This window comes from Tenrec ecaudatus, chromosome 9 (assembly GCF_050624435.1).
Source record: "Tenrec ecaudatus isolate mTenEca1 chromosome 9, mTenEca1.hap1, whole genome shotgun sequence".
Taxonomy (NCBI): Eukaryota; Metazoa; Chordata; class Mammalia; order Afrosoricida; family Tenrecidae; genus Tenrec; species Tenrec ecaudatus.
In genome coordinates this window covers 163,072,815-163,096,477 of record NC_134538.1, presented here as the reverse complement: position 1 = coordinate 163,096,477, position 23,663 = coordinate 163,072,815, and the positions used below count along the sequence as shown (strand labels likewise).

Genomic DNA, 23,663 nt, shown 5'->3' with positions numbered 1-23,663 from the left:
TGCTGCTGGGTACAACTGCGCAGACTCAGGGAGGCAGAGGAGAGGCGCTGATCACTGGACAGGTGTCCCCCCATTCCTGCCCAGGTGGGCCCCCAGTGCTGCTTTGGGGGCGGGGGAGTGACTGAACCACCCCAGGGCTCTCATCTGGCTGAGCACTTCCTGCCCACACTCCCATTCTTCCATCACTCTGTCCTCCAATACCACATGACCACCATTCCTCCATCACTCTGCCCTCCAACACCATGTGGCCACCATTCCTCCATCACTCTGTCCTCTAATACCATGCCACCACCATTCCTCCATCACTTGGTCCTCTGACAGCACACGGCTGTTATTCCTCCTGACCTTCAGAGGGTGCCCTGGAGATTGTCAGACATGACCTAAAGCTGAAAGAATGTCGTCCAGGCATGTCCACCCAGGAAAGACATCTTGAGGGTCAGTAATCAAGGAAAAGTCACAGAACTGCTGCCAGAGAGTGAGCTGTTCTGTTTATGAAACAGTTTCTCCCATTTATACTGTTTCTCAAGTTTTAAAATAAGGAAGTTTTCATTTTTAAAAAAGAAAGTCCACAATGTATGTATGTATGGATTGTGATAAGAATAGTACAAGCCCCCAATAAAATGATAAAAAAAGAAAGAAAGTCAATGTCCATATTCATAGTCACAGGAAAACTTGGGAATTTTTATTTGATTCTTGTGAAGGGAAAAACTAAAATGGCTTATGTTCCACCTAATATACTTGGACATTAAGTCTCATTCATCGGCATTCGAAAACTTGGGGTTTTCACGTGTGTGTGTGAGTGTGTGTGTATTAGCTGAAATGTAGCTCTTGGCGGAAACGTAACCACCGGATAATCATCACTGTAAATGTAAATATAGACCAAAGGCACGGAAATATTTACCCGCACTCTGACTTGATGCATGGAATCATACCATTAGAGATTAATTAATTTGGATCTTGAAGGCATTTTAATCTTCAGGAATCCTGTATGGAGATGCTAGAAAGGAGCGAATGAAACATCAAGTGCTTACCGTGAAGTGCCAGTGGCCTTGGGGCAGGAGAACAGCACACACTACCTCACTCTCCTTCGTTCCCACTATCTCTCATACTGGCAAGTCTCCGTCTGTGTTGTGAGGCTGAGATAACATTAGGGGAAAGGCAATAATGTGGTGTCAGAGGACAGAGTAATGGAGGAATGGCGGTCACGTGGTGATGGAGGGAGTGATGGAGGAATGGTGGTCACGTGGTGTTGGAGGGAGTGCTGGAGGAATGGTGGTCACGTGGTGATATAGGAATGGCGGTCACGTGGTGTTGGAGGACAGAGTGATGGCGGAATGGTGGTCACGTGGTGATATAGGAATGGCGGTCACGTGGTGTTGGAGGACAGAGTGATGGTGGAATGGTGGTCACATGGTGATATAGGAATGGCGGTCACGTGGTGTTGGAGGACAGAGTGATGGCGGAATGGTGGTCACATGGTGATGGAGGAATGGCGGTCACGTGGTGTTGGAGGACAGAGTGATGGAGGAATGGCGGTCTCAAGGCATTTGCAGAGGTCGTGGATGAACCTGATTTGTTTCTGTGAAGGAGCACAGCTCCGTGAAGACGTTTGTCCCCTGATAGTGCTTTCTACACCTCAGTGTCTCATCCTTCCCATGTGGGTTGGACGATGTGCACTTAGCAAACACGGCTCCAGATCCTTGCCCACCTAATCCTGAGCACGGAGTCCTGGTCTGGCTGAAGCCTGCCCTTTGGGTGCTCAACCCACTAGCCTGAGCAGCTGACCTGGAGTCCAGGTGCCTGACCATGTGGGTGTGTTTTTGCATGTGCGTTCGATGCCTGGCTACACGTGAACCATCAGTCTCTCCAACTCCCTGAGGGGGACACATGAGGTTTGTCCTTGTTATGGGTGCATCCCGGTGGGAGTGTCCCGTGGAGTGGAGCGACCTGGACAGGGACTCACACCGGCCTTGGTGGAGTGGCTGCTATTGGGATGGCTTGGGAAACTGTCCAGAGGCCAGGTGGTGTGCACAGGGCTGCCCAGCCTTGCCGAGAACACTCCCTCCTGTGCTGAGGGTGCTCTCTGCCCGGGGTTGAGAGGAGCGAGGTGTTGGGTGCCAGCCAGGTCCTGGGGGGGGGGGTGTCTCACTGCCTGGTATTTCTCCTCCCTCCTTTGTCTCTCTGCTGGTCAGTGATCTGAGAGGCCTGTGCTCAGTGAGCAGGGGTCCCCTGGCTCCTTGTCTCTGCTTTTCCCTAGTCCCTTTCCTCGACTGCTTGGTCTCCCCATCCCTTACCCATGGCCTCAGGGTGCCATCATACTTCTCCTTTCTTTAATGATCATTGTCAACGCTGTCACCTGCTCACTCACACTCCCCCATCATCACTGAACCCCAGAATCAAGCTGCATGGCAGAATGCCTCGACTCCTGGTGGTCTTGCCCACCTATGGGAGATCCCACAGATGCCTGAGTTCACTGCCGGCTTTGCTGTGCCCATAGCTCAGGACACATGCTGGTGCTCAGGGAAAGGCCATACCAAATCCTGTCCAGCTAGCTCCCAAGCGGACCTCAAGTCAGGAGATGCTCTGTTCTTGCTTCTTGGGCCTCCTTCTAGCCCCAGCTGTCCCCTCCAGCCAGTGGGAGGGCTTTGGGGATGCAGCCTTGACTCACAGCAGGTGCCACGGACTGTCTCAGTGGCCTCCGGACACCACAGCAGAGCGGTGGTCTTACAGCTCTGGGGTCTGCAGGGGCTGGGGTTAGGGGGTGTGGTTCCTGTCTCCTGCCTCCTCCAGCTTCTCTGGAGCAGCGGGTGGGCTTCAACTGCCGACTCCCCACTCAGCGATTCCACGCCAACCCCCAGGGCTCTGGCATTCATGTGAGGCACACATGTGAAGCCTGGCTGTTACACAAAGGAGGGTTGTTGGATCTTTTTTGCCAGTGGGTGTCATGGGCATGGGAACCTGCCTCTGGCACTAACAATCTTCCCCACCACAGACCACGCTGCTGGTGTCAGCCACCTGGGAGCTGGCCTGACCCAGGGTGGCCCTGCGAGCAATGCAGCAGAGTAACGTGGACCCGGCGTCCCGAGGCCACTTTCAGACTGAGCATTGTGCCCACACAGCTTTCACTGGGGGAAGATGGCCAGGCCATTCTTCCTGGTCTTAGTCTAGAAGCTTCACTGGAGTCTGCTCTGAGGCACAGCAGCGTGTGCACCCCGTGCAGCAGCCAGAGTAATCCCCCACCCACAGCAACATGGGAGGGTTGGTGCGCAGCTGTGGCCACGGCTGGTGACGCGCAGAACTGAGCGCTGGTGGCAGAGCAGCAGCAGCCTTTGCAGCTGCAGACACCTCAGCCCTGGCTCCCCAGAGGGTCCCTTGAGCCAAAGTCCTGGAGAGAATGCATGCAGACAGCCCACTCTGCCTGGCTGAGGGCAGCACTTACAGAGGGTGGCACTGGGCGCTGTTGGGATTGGTGGTTCTAACCCACCAGCTGCTTGGGGCGAGAGCAGGAGACTGTCTGCTTGCAGTAAGAGCCCGTCTCCAGAGCCCCATTTGGGGTGGTTGGGAGTCAGAATCAACGGGAAGGCACGGCTGGCTTTGTGGGTTGAACGTGATCACAAAACACCCCAAGATCCCCAGCATGGCGTTTGTGCTAACAGACCAAGTTGACGCGTGGTGGTGATGGGCTTGACATGAGGTTCTGTGACGGTCAAGAGGCTGGGCCCGTTGGGAGGCTTCCCTTTGTCAGAACAAGCACACGGGGCTCAGGCTGGGGGTTGTTAGGAAAAGTGAAGCTTCACGTACATCCTCCTGCTTATCCTCCGAGACCACAGTCTGCGGTGGCTATTTGCATATGCTAATGCTTTCGACTCCTGTTGTTGCTGGGTGCTGTCCTCTCTGTTCCAACTCATGGCCACCCTGTGTGCAGCACAAGGGAACCTAGAGAGCTGTACGACTCGGAACATAGCTGACGTGTTAGCGTGCAATACACAACGAAGACACAGTGGGAATTGCACTCGATCTGATCCCGCCACATAGCCGCAAAGCACTGGGGGAGTGGAGCGGAACAGCAAGGGAATGGAGCAGCAAGGTCCCCAGAGAATTCCTGAAGGTGGACTTTGGGGCCACGGCGTGGTGCCCCAACAGACTGGATTGGAAAACACTCCTAAAGGTCAACAAACTATCCTTGACCCAACTGCAAGCTTCTTGTTCTTTGTCAGTGGTTTGTTGTTGTTGTTTTGTTGTATATTGTTGCTTGGTTTTGATCTGTCTTGTTTTTGTGCATGTTATTATCTCTGCAGGTCTGTCTAAATAAGATAGGCTGGATGAACAATCTGGAGGAGAAAACAACAGGACCGACAGTTCCAGGAGGACATGGGATAGGGGGACGTGGGGGGGAGAGGAGGGAAGGAAGTGGTGCTAACAAACGCAGGGACAAGGGAACAACAAATTATCCAAATTGGTGGTGAGGTGGATGTGGGAGGCCTGGTAGGGCATGATCAAGGGTCATGTAACCAAGAGGAATTGCTGAAAGCCAGGTGGGGACTGAGCATGATAGTGGGACAGGAGGAAAGTCAAGTGAAATAGAAGAAAGAGCTGGGAGGCAAAGGGAATTTATAGAGGTCTAGATAAAGACATGTACATATGCAAATATATTTGTATATGAGGATGGGGAAATAGATCTGTGTGTCTATATTTATAGGTTTAGTATTAAGGTAGCACATGGACATTGGGCCTCCACTCAAGTACTCCCTCAATGCAAGAATACTTTTGTCTATTAAATTGGCGTTCTGTGTTGCTCACCTTCCTGACACAACCGCTGAAGACAAAGCAGGTGAATAAGAAAATGTGACGAAGAAAGCTGATGGTGCCCGGCTATCAAAAGGTATAGTGTCTGGGGTCTTAAAGGCTTGAAAGTAAACAAATGGTCATCTAGCTCAGAAGCAACAAAGCCCACATGGAAGAAGCACATCAGCCTGTGAGATCACGAGGTGTCGAAGGGATCAGGTACACGGCATTATCAGAACAAAAATCTCTTACCATAGTGAATGAGGCGGGGAGTGCAGAGTGGAGACTCAAAGCCCATTTGTAGGCCCCTGGACATCCCCTTACAGAAGGGTCTTGGGGAGGAGATGAGCCAGTCAGGGTGCAATATAGCAACAATGAAAATTACAACTTTCCTCTAGTTCCTAAATGCTTCCTCCTCCCCCACTATCATGATCCCAATTCTACTTTGCAAGTCTGACTAGACCAGAGGATATACACTGGTACAGATAGGAACTGGAAACACAGGGAATCCAGGGTGGATGATCCCTTCAAGACCAGTGGTGTGAATGGCGATACTGGGAGGGTAGAGGGAGAGTGGGTTGGAAAGAGGGAACCGATTACAAGGATCTACATGTGACTTCCTCCCTGGGGGACAGACAACAGAAAAATGGGTGAAGGGAGACATCAGACAGTGCATTATATGACAAAACAATAATTTATAAATTATCTAGGGTTCAGGAAGAAGGGAGGAGTGGGGAGGAAGGGGAGAAATGAGGAGCTGATGCCAGGGGCTTAAGTGGAGAACAAATGTTTTGAGAATGATGAGGACAATAAATGTACAGATGTGCTTTACACAATTGATGTATGTATGGATCATGATAAGAGTTGTATGAGCCCCTAATACAATGATTAAAAAATTAAAATATGAATCACACTTGGGAAGGTGAATTTTTGAGGGTGTTGTTTGAGCAAGTACTGTGAGCTAGAGTGTTAGACTGAGTTCCCTCGTGTGGCAGTTACATAAGCTGTCAACTTGAGTGAAGTGGTGGAGTCTAGCCTGTCAATCAGGTCATAGTTCATGAGGCCTCTATGTGGGCATTTCCTTCTCCTGAGGATTCTGGGAATTCTTGTCTTCCTCCCTGGAGGTGGATACCCTCTCTCTCTTCTTAGTTTTCCTGCTGACAAGCCACATGGAGCTACGCTGATGGAGCCAGAGCCTTGGAGCTGGGGGAGCCACGTGGAGACCCACGCCAGCACTAAGATGCTTCCACTGCCACTGGATCCACAAGATCGTTCACCCACTGGCCTGTGATCTTCCTGCATTCGGCATCATTGCTTGTGTCTCACGAGTCTGAAGAGGAATTTATGGACTGGTATCAGACATATGGGCTAATATCAGACTATGGACTTGATCTGGACTGGCCTGGGGTGCTTTCTTAATACATAATTACTCTTTGATATGAGTGTCAGTGAATTTGTTCCTCCAGTCTACCGGGAATCACACACTCCGAGAAGCAGAACCAGTTGATGTCTGCATGTGTATGCATATAGAAATAGATTTCCATAACAAGCGGTCCATGTAGTTGTAAGAAGTGGGTAAGTTCAGTCTGGTTCAAGCCTGTGGGTCAGATGTCAGCTAGAGGCTTCTCCTGACTCCTTTAGCTGCAGGGCTGATGGACATGAAGCAGGAAGACCACAGGTTGGTGGATGCAGAGCCGAATAAACTCCAAGTCAGCTGAATAAATTTGGGGTCCGTCAAATGAGTCCAAGGTCGGTAGACGGATCCTGGGACCGGCAGTCAATGTAACAGGAGATGGATGGACCAACAGTAGAACTCAGCTGACTTCCACACAGTGTCCATGTCTACTGAATGTCGGCCATACCTGGAATGAAACCTCCCTCCATTGTGCCAAGGCTGTGACAGATTAAGGAGGGGTACTCCACCATGTTCTTCCCACAACTCCCCGGGCTCCTCACAGAAGATTCCACCGCGTACTTGACCTCAGCCAGGCACACCACAGCATGGCAGAGTCCTGGCCAAGCCGACAGAAAATCTGACCATCACAGATACCTCTGTGACCAGGAAAACTCTGTGAGACTTTTGCAAACTTCTAAGGCATTTGACATATTTAGAAAGCCTAGTTCTATGAGAATTTTGACTTTAATTAAATTCTAAGGAGTATTTGACTAACGAGCCTTGCAATCAATGCTTAAATACTCAGGCAAGTTTAATTTTTACATCTCTGAGTCTTGATTTATTACACAAGCAAACAACTGATCTATGGATATTTGCAAAATATTGATAACTTTGTTTAAATAAATGTAGCTTATATAATTTCTAACAGTGAAAAATGGGCATTATTAAACAAAGCACAAAGAGGAGGGTTTTCTTCTGTGCAGAAACCTCTTTGACGTCGAGTAATCAATCATCAGAAAGACACAGTTTTAAATCCTCTCAACAAACCCAGAATAGTCTGGTAACTTTTGGTTGGATAATTGAACTTTCTGAGACTGTTTTTGGTCTAACACCTAAAGGTCACCTCAGGTCTCAAGGAGACAATATTTAACACCTTAACGGGGAAGTTCCAGGCACAGAAGTAAGACCTGGCAGCAATTCCAACACACAGATTCAAAACCAAAACAGAACCCAAACCCACTGTTGTTCGGTTGACTGCATAGATCAGAGCAGAAGTGCCCCCTGTTTCCAAGGCTACACATCTGAGTGGGTGCAGACTGACTCATCAGTCTCCTGCGGGGTGGCTGGTGGGTTTGAACCACCAACCTTCTGGTCATTAACTGAGAGCTTTAGTCATGACATCACCAAGAGTCCTCAACACATGGACTTTGGAGGCCTTTGACTGCATTCAAGATGGTGCTGAGACCTGGCTGCCTGTGGCATTGGGGGTCCCTTTCCTACCGGGTGGGTGGGATGTTGGGCCTAGGAGGGTTTGGGCCTCTCTGCCCAAGGGTATTGACACCGTTTTGGTTCCACAGGGGTGGGGTAGGTGCTGTGCCCTGGGGTGGGGGCAGCACGGCCCAGTATCTAGGAGCACAGCTGTTCGGTGCATCGTTTCAGATGTTCTCTGTATAGTTGCTGGCTGAACCACTGTAACCCGAACTCTTCATCCCTCAGAGACGCAGGTGAGAGGTGCAGGCACAGGGCTCTGTGGGGGCTCTCTCCACCCCCGCACCCCTCAAACCTCTAAAAGAGCACCCTGACCCCCTGCAGACCTGGTGGACACAGGCAGCAGCAGGAACCTAGGCCTGTGGGCAGGCATGTCTGCAGGACCCCCAGGCTCCTCCTTGTCTCCCCAGAGACATCCTCACTGTCCCAGCCCCAGGGGAGGGCAAGGACGCCCTGCCCATTCATAGGGCATAGGGTGGTTCTCCACACAGCACCTGGCCTGGCCCGCGTCCACATGGACCCCTTCCCACCTGAGCCTCCCTTATCACCTGACACCTACTCCCCACAGAGCAGGCAAGTGGGAAACCACTTAGAAAGCTACCGTTTCTTTAAAGAAAGAGGAATCTGTCTAAATCGTACTTAGGATGTCCCAAGAGGAATTATAGCCAATTAACATGACTGTCAAAAAATTCAAACTTGGAGCAAATGGGAAATTTGGAAATCTGATTAAAAAGGTGCAAGCCCATAGCACCAAACAGCCCCGTCTTCAGCTTGGCATCAGCGGGGCAGGGGCTGGTGTTCTTGACCACTAGGCCCAGATGCGGGCTCACAGCAGAACATGTCATCGATCAGTCACCATTACTGCTGGTTCACCGGGAGACCGTGTAGGAATCGGCCTTCTTGTGAGGATGAGGAGCTGACTCAGAGAGTAAACACCGTGTCTCAGTGCACAGGCCTGGCCCATGGGAAGCTCCTTCTCCGAATGTGGCCTCCCGTGCAGATGGTCTGGGCTTGATGGAGAGCTGATTTGTAGGCATTGGAAGGTCTGTGAATTCCCACAGCCATCCTGTGGCTTCATTAGTTCTCTATGCACAACTCAGCCTCAGGGCTGTGTGAGCATGGGAATGTTGGTGTATGGACGTCCCCTGGGTGGGGTGTGGGGGATGAGGGGGACAGCCAGCCCAGAGTGGTCACCAGCCTGAAGCTGACCAAGGAAGTGGCCCTTGAGCTAACACAAGAGGCCACGGAGCTGAGCTGATCATGGAACAGAAGCCGAGGGATGACCAATCGGGGGCTTTCTCAGCAGACTGGCTGGGAGAGCCCCAAAGTGCCTGGAACGGAGCCTTGTTCAAGCAAATTCCATCCTCTCTTACCTAGACTCACACGTTTTGGATCACCGTCAAAGCACTTCCAAGAGATTCAGGTGACACAGGAAGGCCCTGCAGCGCCAGGAAACCTGACTGAAGCGGGAATGGAACCTAGCAGGTGAGCACTGGGACCGAGGCCCTTGGGCATCCTGTAGGCGGGGAACTGGACTCTCCTCACGGCTCAGCTTCAGGGGCACTGTGGACAGGTCTCCCAGGGGAGCATTGACCGGCATGAGGCACCCACATTCCAGAATAATCAACCTCTGAGATCACCAAATTCAGAAGGGTTAGGGGGAGGCAGAGTGGAGGCGGGGCCACAGTGGGTAGGCGGAGCCACAGCAGGGACTACAGCTAGGAGGCCAGGTGAGCGATGGGTTGTACAGGGAAGGGATCATAATGAAGGAATGATGGAGATGTCCCTGAAGTGCTGACTAGAAAACTGATTTTCTCTGCAAACATCCCCTGATTCACAATAAAAAGTTTGTATGAAAACACTCAGTCCCATTCACTTCTGCGTCCCTCCCAACATCCCTAAAAACAAAGAGAAAGAACAGAAAGTAAGAAGGAAAAGGTAAAGCTGTAACTGATTTTCAGCATTTTGGTGGGAAGAATTCCATTCCAGGCCTGAGAGCCCCAGGAGCCCAGGGATAAAAGAAGGGGAAATGCGGGAGCCACTGAAGTACCCCAGCCCAGCCCTAGAGCCAGGCCCCGCAGCACCTGTCCAGCACCTGCATCGCCAGCAGAGGGCAGCAGGACGCAACTTTGGACAGAACGGCTTCTCCATCGTAAATGCGCTCACGGAACAAGAAATGCATCTTAGAGTCTTGTAAGAATTCAGACTAAGAAAACAAAGTCTTCTGTGAGCATGCTTGCCAGCTGTGAATTGTTGCAGCGCACAGAGATAATGCTAAATGAGAACATGACATTGAGGGAACAGGCGCTCTGAAGCGACACCTGTGGCTACACTGGGGAGCCCAGCCCCAGCACAGAAACATCAGTTTAAGAGATAAGCTAAGGGGAGAACCCAGTCGCTTTCCCCGCTTCCTGTGCAGACAAAGGAGGCAAGCCTAATGGCGCCATGCCTAGCTCACCCAGGCGGCTCATCGCTGTGTGCCAATTATACGGTGCTTGCTCGGAGTGGCTGTGGAGTCTGTTTCGGCTCACTGTGACCCTGTGTACAAAGGAACATTGCCTAATAGCAAACATACATGGGTTTATGTTTGAACCCATTGTTGCTGCCCATGGGTCAATCCATCCTCTGGACAATCTTCCTCTTTTCCACCGTCCCACTCCTTGACCAAGCGTGATGTCCTTCTGCAGGGGCCATCTCTTGATGTGTCTATAGGGTGTGAGATGGAGCCTCATTTCTAAGGAGCATTCTGTCTGCAGCTCTTCCAAGATACACATGCCATATTGCAGACAGTAGGTATCCATTAAAAGGTGTGCTTCTCACCTGTATTGATTTGATTTTTCCTCCTCATCTGTATTTTTTGTGAAAGACTTTGAAATGTCTTTAGAGATAAACAGTCACATTATCAGCAAGCTTGAAGGTTTTGACGAATGAGTATCCTTGTCCAGGGTAGCGAATGGGCTCTTAAAAGCTCACGCGTGGCCATCTGAGGTCTCACCATTGACTCCTCCCCATCCAGAGGAAGGAAATGGGAACAACAAGCAGCATCAACAAAGCCCTACTGCCACTGGGTTGATTCTGACCACTGAACCCTTCCCAGGGCTCCCAAGGCTGAGAATTGGAGCAGACAGTCTCAAGGAGAGGACCGAGCAGCTGGTGGGTTTAAGCTGCTGACCTGACTCCAGCCCACTATGCCCACCTGCAGGGCTCCTCGAAGACAGAGAGGGGTGGAGGTCAAAGATGCGTCCAGTGTCCTAACAGATCAAGCAGCCACCAATCTCCACAACACTGAGACCGGCAGAACTAGATGGTGCCCCCCGTGACTCCTGAGTGCTCTTAGAGGGGTTACATGAGAAGATCTTGAGACGAGGGGGAGAAAAATGAGAAATGAAACTCATGGAAAACTAGGCTTGCGGGTGGTGTAGAGATTGGGGGGGACCTCTGAGATGATGGTCCTTAGCCATCTGGAAATGAACTCACCTCCCTGGCTCCATGGTCAGGCAAACACCTCCTGGTGGTAGGAGCCGGAGATAGAAGGGAAGATGGGGAATGTGCTGTGTTCCATCACAGAGACTGTGATCACAAGATGAGGGAACATGTGGCTGAACTGTGGAATGGAAAGGAAATTGTGCTGGAACCCTTGGCTCAATTCACACAGAAAAGTAAAGACCAAAAAGAAGGCCGTGCTGAGGATGCTTGGAATAGACGCCCTACTGCACGTGTGCTAATCCCAGTTGAAGTTGAGGAAAATCCAAGGAGCCCATGGGAGCCCAACTATGACCCTGAGCACATCCTGCCTGAATGGACAGACCATCTTAGAAACACATTGAACATGCTGAGCATGAATGACTAAAGACCGGACACGTTGTGGGAGGGCATTGAATGACATCATGCATGCAGATGCCAGGTGGTCATTAAAAAGACAGCACAGATTTTGAAAAAAGGCCAAGATAGGTTGTCAGAAAGAGACTGTGAAGTGTGGCCTTGACTGTGGAAAATCGAAAGCTGGGCACCAGGCAGGGGGGAGACGCAGCCCTACTGAATGCCTGAGAGGAGGAAATGGGGACGACGGCGAAGTGAAGCTAGAGCACGCAGTGGGACAGGTTCAAAAGGCAGGTAGCAGCACCCAGTCAGTGTTAGTCAGGGCTGACGGGGAAACAAATCCTAGACACTCATGTGCATAAAAAAGAACTTCATATCAAAGAGCCCAGTCCAGATCAAGTCCATAGTCTGATATTAGCCCATGAATCTGATACCAGTCTATACTTTTCTCTTCAGACCCACACAACACATGCGATGATGCCGAATGCAGGAAGATCACAAGTCAGTGAGTGGAAAGTCTTGTGGATGCAGTGGCAATGTAAGCATCTCATCGCTGGCAGGGGTCTCCACGTGGCTCCTCCAGCCCCAGGGCTCTGGTTCCATCAGGGGTCTCCATGTGGCTTGTCAGCAGGAAGACCAGCAGTGTCTGTGTGTATCTGGCCTCCAGTGAGATATTTATCTCCATGGCGCCTCCAAATGAGGCCGTCAAGCTGGACCTGATTGACAGGCTAGGCTCCACCCCTTCACTCTTGACAGTCTCAAGTTGGCACCAGATGACGTAACTGCCACAGCCACTTGGGAATCTGGTCTTCTTCCTTCCCGCGTCTACAGACACGGGCACGTATTGAGGAAAATTATTTTTTTCCCTTTAAATTTTAAACAAAATTAAACAAGAACACGTTTGGAGGCTAGATCTCCAGTGAATTCGCCATTATTTCCCTTCTCAATCGGCATACGTTTTCTTCTTGTAAAAGCAAGGCTGTTGTTGGGGAATGTGGCGTCGGTCCTGAGCCTGGTGGCCTCAGGTGTCAGGGCAGGACAGCCCCGTCGGGAGTCCTCGGCTGCCACCTTCTTCTTTTTGGGAGTTGCCTGAAGGCTTACAGAGCCACCCAGTTTCCCCTCCACGGTTCGCACACACTACTTCTTGTCGTGGACTGCAGTTGTCCATGTAGTCTCACGTATCCTGCTCCTCCCCCTTCCCTAACTTCCTGCCTTCTCAACTTGGCCCTTGGACAAAGGCTTCACTTTTGATCTCAAATTGTCCATGATTCTAAGCTGTGTGTATGTCCCTACTCTTCTTCTTCTTCTTCTTTTTTTAGCCTTATGGACCTGTCTATTGTTTGCCTAGAAATCGATGCGTTCAGCTCCAAGTGTGAAGGGTGACCCAGGAATTTAGTCTTGGGCGCTCTGCCAGTCTCTGCCTGCTCCCTGTTAGGAGTTTGAATTTTGCTCCAGTTTCCTCCCACTCTATGCAGGACCTTCTAATGCGACCCATTCAGAGCAGTTGGTAGTGGCAGGCGGGCACCTCTAGTTCTTTTGGCCTCAGGATTAGGGAGACGGCTCCATGAGTCCATTGGACTAAGTGTTTCCACGTGTCTTGGATCTTTACCAATCTTTGCTCCGGACAGGAGAGGCCCGTAGCCGCACCCCAGGAGTCTTCTCACAGCATTACAAGCCCCAGTCGCCACTCAGTGGGCAGTAGTCTTCAGGGAAGTAGATGATCACGTCTACAGAGCCAAAGGTGGGCTCAAGCCACTAATCCTTCACCTGGTAACGGAGTCCTTAACTCTTTGTGATGCGCAAACCCATTGCCATTGAGACAAACAGGCTGAGGTAATGTGACACCATAACCTGCCACCAACATGACACCCTAACCTGCATCCTTCCCTCTCCCATCTCGGGAAGTCCCACTAGGTGTTGATTTTGATTTTAGAATGCACACTTATGTTCCTGGGATCAGGACATTGTAATTAGTTTTGTTCTTTGTGATGTTGTGACCAGGATGTTAGAATCAATCCTGTACCCTGTAATGCTCACCAACTCTAAAAGAATGTTAATATTATTTTTTTCTCTCTGCTTCTGTCATATGCTTGCTTAAGTCCCTGATAAATGATAAACGAGTTTTTGCCTTTATAAACTCACTAAAATGTCCACTCGGAGCTGAAATCTAAAGAATCGCTTTTAGACTCATGCAGTCTCATTATAACCGAGTGAAAGACTCTTCTAACCTGAGGACTATATAGTGGCTGTCCTTTATTTGAACCTGCACCAGGCGATATACCTTTAAGGAAGTGCTCTGTCTCATCTTCCTCCCACGGGGCAGCAGGGGGTTCCCACGGCTGACCTTTTGCTTAACAGCGGAGTGCTTAACCGTTTTGCCACTGGTGTTGCTTAAAATTGAGGTTATGATGTTGATCATCAATTACAAATATTTTTCTTTATTCTGTTAGTCAGTCAAATGGAGAACAGGAAAACTATACAAGTATAGTCAATGCCTTTTAGGCACATGGTTGATCGCATGTGTGTCTGAAACCACCTTATTAAAAGTTGTCATCGTAGAACCTAGGAGTGCTGGTGGCATAGTGGTTAAGTGTTGGGCCGCAACCTGCAAAGTCAACAGTTTGAAACCACCAGCTGCTCCACGGGGGAAAGACGAGGCTCTCTACTCCCAGGAAGAGACACACGGGGGCAGTTCTCCCCTGTCCTACAAGGTCACGATGAGTCGGCATTGACTTGATGGCCGTGCGAGAATAGCAGAACTCATCTCTCCCGCCTCTGCGATATGATGCTAGGCTTTGTGTAAGAAGAAGTTTATTTTGGCAATAAAAGTCACAAGAAAAACAAGATGAGAACAAATCATCCACAGCGTGTTGAATTTTATTTTAAAATAAATAACAGTGTATGTCAGCTAATTGGAGCCTTGTATAGTGTGCAACATAAATTAAAGCACTTGGATTAGGTGCTTGTTTACTTTCTATTTTAGGCCAATTCTAATGAGATGCAATTAGCCAGGTGATACTTTTATTGGTGAGATAATTCAGACGGAATGTGTACCTGTGCTAACTCCACTCAGTTCCGGACACCCAACTCTGCATCTGTCGGAAAACCAGCACTTCCAGTAAGCACGGGCGAGTTCTACTTGGGGGAGGGTCTGATGGGGTGGTCTGAATTTGTGCACTTGTATGGGCTGCCGTTTACCAGGGTGTCTCAAAATGGGAAGAGGGGGCACTTCTGGTCTTTGGGGTGCTGTGTATGGTTGAAGAAGCAGCCCAGCCCCCTGCTGCGGGGTCTGCTCCAAGGCAGAGTGACCCCACAGGACAGAGAAAAACGACTCCCTCTGGTTCCACATACTGTGAGGCTTTATGGGAACAAGCGGTCCCATTTTCCTTTCTGGGAGCAGCTGGTGGTCTTGAACCACCAACCTGGCAGCAGCACACCGCTTAATCCACGGTGCCACCAGGGATCCTTTGAAGGAAAGAAGACTCCCACCAATGATCATCCATACTTAAGACGCACGCTTGAGAATGGCCGGGCAGAATAGAGCTCAGGCCACAGGGGTCTGTAAGTGGACACCGGTTAGAATGGTCGTGTCACTGCTGGACATTTTCCAGGAGTCACAACTGTTTGCTGCCAATGGTGTGAGGGGCTGGCGACTATGCGCTAACCTAGAGGTGGTCAGGGTCAGAAAGGATGAGTGGGATCTGCTTTCATAGAGACAGAGACAAGAAAACCTTGTACCCCCATGTCCATCACACCACTGTCCCCCTACAGACCCGTCAGTAGAACACCAGTAAAAGGAACTGAGGAACATCTGCAATGGGGCCTGGGGGATGTTGTGCTGTGTGGCATGAGCCCATCGCCAAGGGCACACATGGCCTGAGACACTGGGGCAGGAGGCACAAACAACAGGCTAAGGGCTTTCATACCCAAGGGGACAGACTCAGAGTTTCTTGGGGGGGTGGGCGGGGGTGGGCAAGAGGTCAGGGGAGAGAAGATAAGGCCCCGGACTAGGTGGACGAAGTGCAGGATGGTGGACTACGACAAGGAGCGGAGAAATCGAAGAGCAGGGGCGGGCTAAGCTACTGGGATTTTCATGGCTGGTTTCACCTGTTGACTACCAAGGTGGCAATCCAAAATGTGGGCTCCTCTCTCCTAATTTACACACACACACACACACACACACACACACACACACACACACACACACACACACAGAGAAATAAGAAAACCCCATGGAGTAGTTCCGCCCTATAACACATGGGGCTGCCAGTGACATCACCCGGGCTGCTGTCACCCATGGCGTCCTCCCCTGCCGCCCAGGACACACACACACACACACACACACACACACACACACACACACACACACACACACACTCTCCCATGAACCTCCCGCCTCCAGGGAAAACCAGAGGCAGCAAAGGAAACAGATGCCTGTGTTTGCAGCACGTACTCTTGAAACCACGTGACCCCCAGGTCACTGCGATGGGGAACGGGGACAGCTTTGACCAGAGTGCCTTAGAAAGCCTCCAATGGAAACCGGCCCGGAGGTTCAGCCTTGAAGGTCTACTGACGGAGGCAAGCTGGGTCGATGAAGAATGCTTTGTTGTTACAGTGCGTTACGTGGATCTTGCTTTTTAATTAATTCCTGCAGGAAAGAATATGCAAAATTTGACAGACACTTGCTTTGTATCACCCCTTTGACAGTGTCACCTGGTCCAGTCTGCACCCCAGGCTCCCCAGGGTGCCCACTGGTTCACTATGAATTGTAACAGATGCAGCATAAATGGGGTCGGTTTGGCCCATATTTGGAAGGCGTCTCCGCATTGCTCAAGTCTGGAGGAAAGCAGCCCTGTGGCTCGGAGAGCTGTCAGCGCTTGCTGACCTCACACACACACACACACACACACACACACACGGGTGTTTGCAAAAGCTCATATACGTAGATGCATGGGTGCCAAGATACTGTGTCTCACATACACTCCTAACCCCCAGGACATGTGCTGGTTTGAAGTTACTACATGATTCAACATTTGGAACTGAAGATTTTTACCCACACCTGCAGTCCGAAGTTAATCAAAATGCTATCAAGATGCATTGATAATTGCTGGCACATGGAAAGGCATGAACAAAGAGTCAATACTGGTAGTTAGGAAATATGGTCTTAGTGGTAGAAGGAGATCCCCCGAAAGACTCTCACAAGACCCTTGACTTATTCATTACCAACACGTGTGTCAACAACACAAACAGCAACTATACACGTGGACCCCAGAGTCAAACCCACTAGGTCTGTGGAAAGAACCAGCGAAGACGCTCAATATCATCAGCCAGAACCAGGCTCGGGCAGACTGTACGACCTTCCACGAGAGACAAAGCGTGCCATCGATGCTCTCACACCAAGAAGAAGGTGGCATCAGGATTGGAGGAAGGCTCCTTCACAACCTGCAGGGTGCAGCTAGCAGAAGCTCGCTTGCTGAGAGGGAGGACGACTTGAAACACTTGCTGAGGAGGATCAAGGATTGCCGCCTTCAGCGTGGAGGACAACTCAGGGCAAGGAAGACCACATTCCTTGCCGCTGGGCCAACAGGTCACGTCAGGATGGATAGAAAGGCGTTGAAGCTGTCAAGGATTGTGTCTTGTTTGGATTCACAATCAACGCTCACGGCAGCAGCAGCCGTGAGATGAAAGACGCATTGCATTAGCTCTATCTGCTGTGCAGGCCCCCTTCCACTGAGGACCTCGCCACGGTATTGTCCTTGGCCTCATAGGACTGTGACAGCTGGACACCGAATAAAGAAGTCTGAAGAAGAATGGATGCCTTGGAACTGTGGGGCTGGAGAAGAATATTGAAACCATCACGAACTGCTAAAAGGACAAACATCTCTCTTGGAAGGACAGCCAGCGTGTTTCTCAAGAGCAAGGATGGCAAGGCGCTGTCTTCTCCCATGTGGACATGTCAGGAGAAGCCTGTCTCCAGAGAAGGCCATCCTGCTGGCACAGTGGAGCGGCAATGGAACAGAGGCAGCGCCTCCGTGAGATGGACGGACACTGGGCTACCACAATGGGCTCAGGCAGAGACAATTGTGCGGGCGCAGGACCGGGCAATGTTTCGTTCTGTTGTGCGCGGGTTGCTGGGGGCTGGAACTGACTTGATGGTACCTGACAACAGCCAAGCTCAGAGGCCACCTCAAGAATGAGTTTGTTATACAGGATACTACAACTGAAGAGCAGAAGAGTTGTGGGGTGACTGCAAGGACATCGGACACGAAGACAAGCAGGAGAGAAAGAAACAACCAGATGGAGACGCTGAAGCTTGCTCTTGAGTGTAGAGTAGCTAAGGAAGTGGAATTAACGATGAAGAGCTGAAAACCTCAAGAGGGAGCCCAAGAAGACAAAGCATTACGATGGCATGAACAAAGAGCTGGCGCTAGAAACCGCTAACTAGAGACATTGCTGCCAACTAGACACTCCTGACAAGAGGTGGAGTCAAACCTGTCAATCAGGTCACAGCCTGATGGTACCCTCCTTGCGGGGTTGGCCTGCTTATCAGGAAGCTCCTGGGGATCCCATTCCCCTCCCTCTCTGCTACTGACCCGGAGAACTGCCAGAGGCCCCACCTCCCACATGCTTCCATTTGATTCGGTTGCAATTTCCCAACAAAAGAGGCCTTTTACAATGTTCAAAAGCAAAGGCATCTCTTAAGGCCATATGTGTGCTGCCCCAAGCCATGGTCCCTTTAATGGCTTCCAGTGCATGGGAGGCCTGAAGGAGAACTGACGTGGTACGGTGTTGGCAAGCGATGCTGGCTATGTTGCGGACTGCTGGAAAAACAATCACCTCTGCCCGGGACCTTGCGCACCAGACTACGTCTGAACACGGAGCACGACGAGCTCTAGTCTCACGGCCTCCCGGCCCGTTGGCAGCAGGGACTTCGTGCTTGGGCAAGTCGGGGTCAGTGAGAAGAGGAGGACCCTCAGTGGGGTGGAATGACCAGTGGGGGCTCACGCAGGGCAGACCGCGAGGATGACAGAGGACAGGCCAGCGGCTCTTCTGTTGTACACCGGTGGCTAGGAGCTGCAACCAGCTGGAGGTCACCCAGCAGCCGCCGCCATACTTGCTAATATTTGAGAGGAAGCAGGCTGTGGCGTGGAGAGAGTAGAAGACACGTTCGGAACTCGGAACGGTACCAGGTCCGTAGTGGACGGTCTCAGCTTTGTGGACATTTTGTGTCAGATAATCCATGCTGCTCAGGGTACCCAGTGCATTTCAGGGCTTTTAGCGGCATCCTGGCTTGTCCCCACCATTAGGATCCCCGAGGCGCCCCACCCCCCTCTTCTGACAAAGCGAAAGGTCTCTAGTCAGAGCTAAACAAGCCCTGGAGGCGGAAATCCCTCCTCCTTGGAGAACGACGGGCTGAGGTTATGAGGGCACCACCCAATCCTGAATCTGAGCTGCCAGCTTTCTTAAGAACCCCTCTTTGGTCTGCCATGTAAGTGTAGGTTTCTACGCGCACCTACATCTGTCATGACATCATTTAGCTTTTATGTTCACTCCTGTGGTCCACATTTTATAGGGGCCACATGACCACATGTCCACCATGTCCTCATGGTGTGATGATAACCAGTGGCCACCATGTCCTCATGGTGGGACTAGTAGTGGACAGCTCTACTGATGTTGACAACAAAGGGTGCTGAGATTGGTTGCCTTGAGTCAGGGATTGGGAATAGGTCTGCCTGTCCATTCTGGAAGGGAGTCCCGGTGGTGTTGTGGATATGCATTGGGCTGTGATCCACATGGTTGGCAGTTTGAAACCATCAGCAGCTCTGTGGGAGAAAGAGTGGGCTTTCTACTCCTGTAAACAGCCGCAGTCTCAGAAACCCACAGGAACTCACTGATGGCCGTGTGTCTGAGTTGAGGGTGTGCACGGAGGCTGTGCACTGGGGGCTCTGCTCCTCACCCGCGGTGTTATCTGCGGTTGCTATTCCGGGGGTGGGGAAGTGGCGGTATGGGGGGTGATATGGGAGGTAGTGGCAGGGGAGCTACACCATGGCCAGGTGGCCCCAGAAGCCAGGAATCATGTCATCTGGGCTTTTCCACCAGGTAAGTGTACCCACCCTGCCCCCACGACACAGCCACAAAGCTCTCTTGACCACGGAAGGTAATGTGCTAGAGTTTAGACTTTGCTCGGCGCTGGGAAGGTTTCTAGCTTGTGGGGACTTAAGTATTTTCTGCACTCCGGGGAGGGTGGTGTGGAAGGGAGGTGAGAGCAACGCCTGAAAGATAAAGGACAAACCAGGCTGCAGGATGGAGCACAGCAGGCGACGGGCCTCTGAGTAGAAGGACAACCGTTCACGGGAGCTGCTGGTGGAGGAGCCTGGGTGGGCTCGGCGAGGCCTCGCAGCTGCTCCGAAGGCCCACCACAACCTTGCCGACGGAGACACCTATGAATTTTTCTTTTCTTTTTAAATCATTTTATTGGGGGCTCATATAACTCTTATCACAATCCATCCATCCATCCATTGTGTCAAGCACATTTGTACATTTGTTGCCCTCTTCATTCTCAAAACATTTGGTTTCTACTTGAGCCCTTGGTATCAGATCCTCATTTCCCCACTCCCTCCTCCCTCATGAACCCTTGATACTTTATAAATTATTATTATTTTGTCATATCTTACACTGTCCGATGTCCCCCTTCACCCACTTTTCTGTTGTCCACCCTCAGGTAGGAGGTTATATGTAGATCCTTGTAAATCGGTCCCCCTTTCTACCCCACCCTCCCTCTACCCTCCCAGTATCGCCACTCTCACCACTGGTCCTGAAGGGATCATCCACCCTGGATTTCAGTTCCTGTCTGTACCAGTGTACATCCTCTGGTCTAGCCAGGTTTGTAAGGTAGAATTGGGATCACGATAGTGGTGGTGGCGGCGGCGGGGGAAGCATTTAAGAACCAGAGGAAAGTTGTACATTTCATCATTGCTACCCTGCAGCTTGTTCTCCAAAAACAAGTAAGCCCCGAGCAGGCCGCGGTGAATGAAAGTCTCGTAGGCCATGCTGTTAAAACGTATTGACAGCGAAGATTGCAGGGGAGTCCTCATGAGGTGAGTATTTATAAGAAAAGAATCAAACCCCGCAATTGATGCTTTCAGAAACGATGTGAACAGTGCGAGCCTCGTGCTGTGGGGGCGCTGTCACCGATGAGGAAGCCACGCTACCAGGAGGCTGCTGGCGGAGGAAGCCCTTTCCTCCCTGCGTGCACTCGGAAGTCCTCCACCGCCCGCCAGGCGCGCTGGTTTTGTCCGGTGTGCCTCGGGCACTAGACATGTATCCACATTCTCAACAGAAATGTGAGCCTTCTGACGGCATGAGACAGGCACACACACGCTTCAGCCTCTTAATATCGGGATGTTTCAGAGAGCCAGCCCTAAAGTCGCTCTCTGTGATCCACGTAGGTGAGCATTGAGCATCGTTAGAAAATGCTTTATTCTTGGCATAGAAGGACCCAGATTCGACTTTAACTACTGTGGGACAATTTTAGTGGTGGTGGTGTGAGGGGGGGAGGGGAAGAAGGGAGTGGGGAGAGTGATTCCGTAGGAGTTGGAAAAATGCTCCACAAATGGAAAATCACTGAACCACATTCAGACCCGACTCTTCTTGTAGCTACCTGACATGGCCCTGTAGGAAATGCGATGTGTTCTGTATGGCAGTTTATGGCCAGAGGTGACGTTTGTACAGTGAATTCTGAGTCAAGATTCTTTCAAGGTCACGGTGTTGTTGGGCGTGCTATCAGTTGGCTTTGACGCACAGTGCCCCAGTGCACAGCAGAGCCAAGCGCCGCCTGGCCCGGCACTGTCTTCACAGCTGTTCTTTCCCTACAGCTCTTTGTTGCAGCCGCTGTGTCACTCAGGCTCTCTGGTCCAGGGCCCACCTTCCTCTTGTTTGTTGCCCTTGGCCTCCCCTTTACGACACCCGATGTCCTTCTTCAGGGATTGGTCTCCTCTGACAGCGTGTCTAATGTATGTGAGTCCAAGCCGTTGCCTCTAAGCAGCATTCTGGCTGCCCTTCTGCCAAGACAGATTGTTCTCTCGGCAGTCCATGGGCCTGTCCGTCGTCCTCACCGGCACCATCGCTCACAGGCATCCCTTCCCCTTTGGTCTTCCTTGGTCACAGCCTAACTTTCACAGGCAGCTGAAGCGAATGAAGACACCCTGGCTTGGGGTAGGCACACCTTAGTCCTCAGAGTGACATCTTACTCTTCAACCCTGTCAAGAGGTCTTGCGCAACAGACTTGCCCAATTTGATGTCTTGACTGTCGCTTCCACGGACACTGGTTGTGGATCCAAATGAGAGAGAATCCTTGACAACGTCTTTCTTCCCTCTGTGTATTGGCCCAGAGTAAGGATTTTTTTGGTATACGGATTTGTAACCCATCCTGAAGGCCGCCATCCTTGATCTTCATCATCAAGTGCCCCAAGTGCCATCTGCATACCACAGACTGTCAAGAAGCCTTCTTCCAAGGCTGATGCCATGTTCTCCTTCATAAAGTCCAGCTTCCCTGACGATTTGCTCAGCATACGGAACAGTATGGTGAGAGGATACAGCCCTGACGCACACCTCTCCTGATTTGAGACCGTGCAGAATGCCCTTGTTCCATTAGCACAACTGCCTCTTGGGCCACGTACAGGTCTCCCATGAGCACCACAAAGTGTTCTGGGTTTCCCAGTCTTCTCAATGTTACCCCCGGCTGGTGAGGGTCCATACTGAAATGCCTTTCCTTAATCAATAAGGCACAACAATTATTTTTCTGTTATTCCCTGCTTTGAGCCAAGATCCCTCGGATGTCAAAAGTGATGTCCCTTGCTCCATTTCCTCTTCTGAATCCACCTGGAATTTCTGGCAGCTCCTTGTCAGCGTCCTGCTGCAAACATTGTTGACTGTTCAACAACATTATACTTGAATATAATATTAATGATATTCAAGGTCATTGCACCATTCAGATGTAAAACTGTGTGTGTTCTAAATTAGAATCTTTGAAAACCTAGTCTGAGCTTCTCTCACCAAACACTTGTCAGCAGAGGTCAAGGTGTTTGTTGGCAAGCTCCTTGTTTGAGCCCCCAGTCCTCAGTGCAGTGTCTGATTCCTGGGTCTTCATGCCCTTGACCTTCTCAACAGCCAGTCTGCTTTATCTCTTCTTGTACTGCTGAATCTTCATCTCAGCATCACGGAGTCCCTTAATATGCCGCGAACTACGCTTGGCAAGACTGACAGCAAAATGAAGGGGTCTGGATTTAACATTGTGATTTCTAGCCATTCCCTAGCCACGGGATCTTGAGCAATCTGCTACCCCCTAGAGCGGGGATGGTGGTGGTATTTCCTGGAGTTGTAGGAGAGTAAGGCAAGTCCATAGATGTGAAGCGCTTACAACAGTGACTGGAGCTAGTTAACTCTTTTTATAATTTTGGGGCAAGGTCGTTATAAGACACGTGCTTTTCACGGCCCTTTCTGTGGTAGGTTGACATTGCTCTTGGGGACACACTGCTCTCTCCACTTCCTTATCTTTTTGCTTTGGTTTCTTTGCCCCCTTTCCCAGGAGGCTCCCACCAGCTTCCTCTGACAGAGAGCCCCTTCCTCTCCTGTCTCATGGGATTTGACTGATTAAAAACCACAAACTAGGGTTCTAAACAGACATTCATGGGACCTTAAGAGCCTGTGTGTGTATTTGATTTGTCCTTACAAAACCTCAAACTTTCATTACTTGGCAATATGTGAAAATCACAAGATCCAGAAGCTTCAGCATCCAGCCAGATGACCAAACAGGGATGGGGTAAACTCCAACCTCAAACCTTTAAAACGTGGACAAGATCGGCAAAAGCGGTGTCTCAGACCTAGGGCATCAGGCAGCGGAGGGTGTGTCTGCGAGGTGGGAAACCCAGCAACAGCAGTGTGAGCCCAGTGAAGACTCCGTTCCTGCTTGGAGCGATCCTCCTTCTCCATGCAGAGGCCCTGGAACTTGGGAAGAAAGGGCGGTTGCTCTGGGAAGGTCCAGGACGCCAGAGTCCTCAGGACGGGACACCAGAAAGGAGATACAGAGAGACACACACACTTTAAAAACTCCAGGGAAAGAACCGTCACAAAAGAGCCCCGGTAACAAATGGTGACCACACAAGCCAAGAAGAAT

General features: G+C 50.8%; 1 protein-coding gene across 1 annotated transcript in view; it reads right to left on the bottom strand.

Annotated features, from left to right (window-relative positions):
- Positions 1-23,663, bottom strand: part of CNTNAP2 (contactin associated protein 2) — a 973,876-nt gene that overhangs the window by 114,822 nt on the left and 835,391 nt on the right. The gene's annotated exons all lie outside the window — the stretch shown is intronic.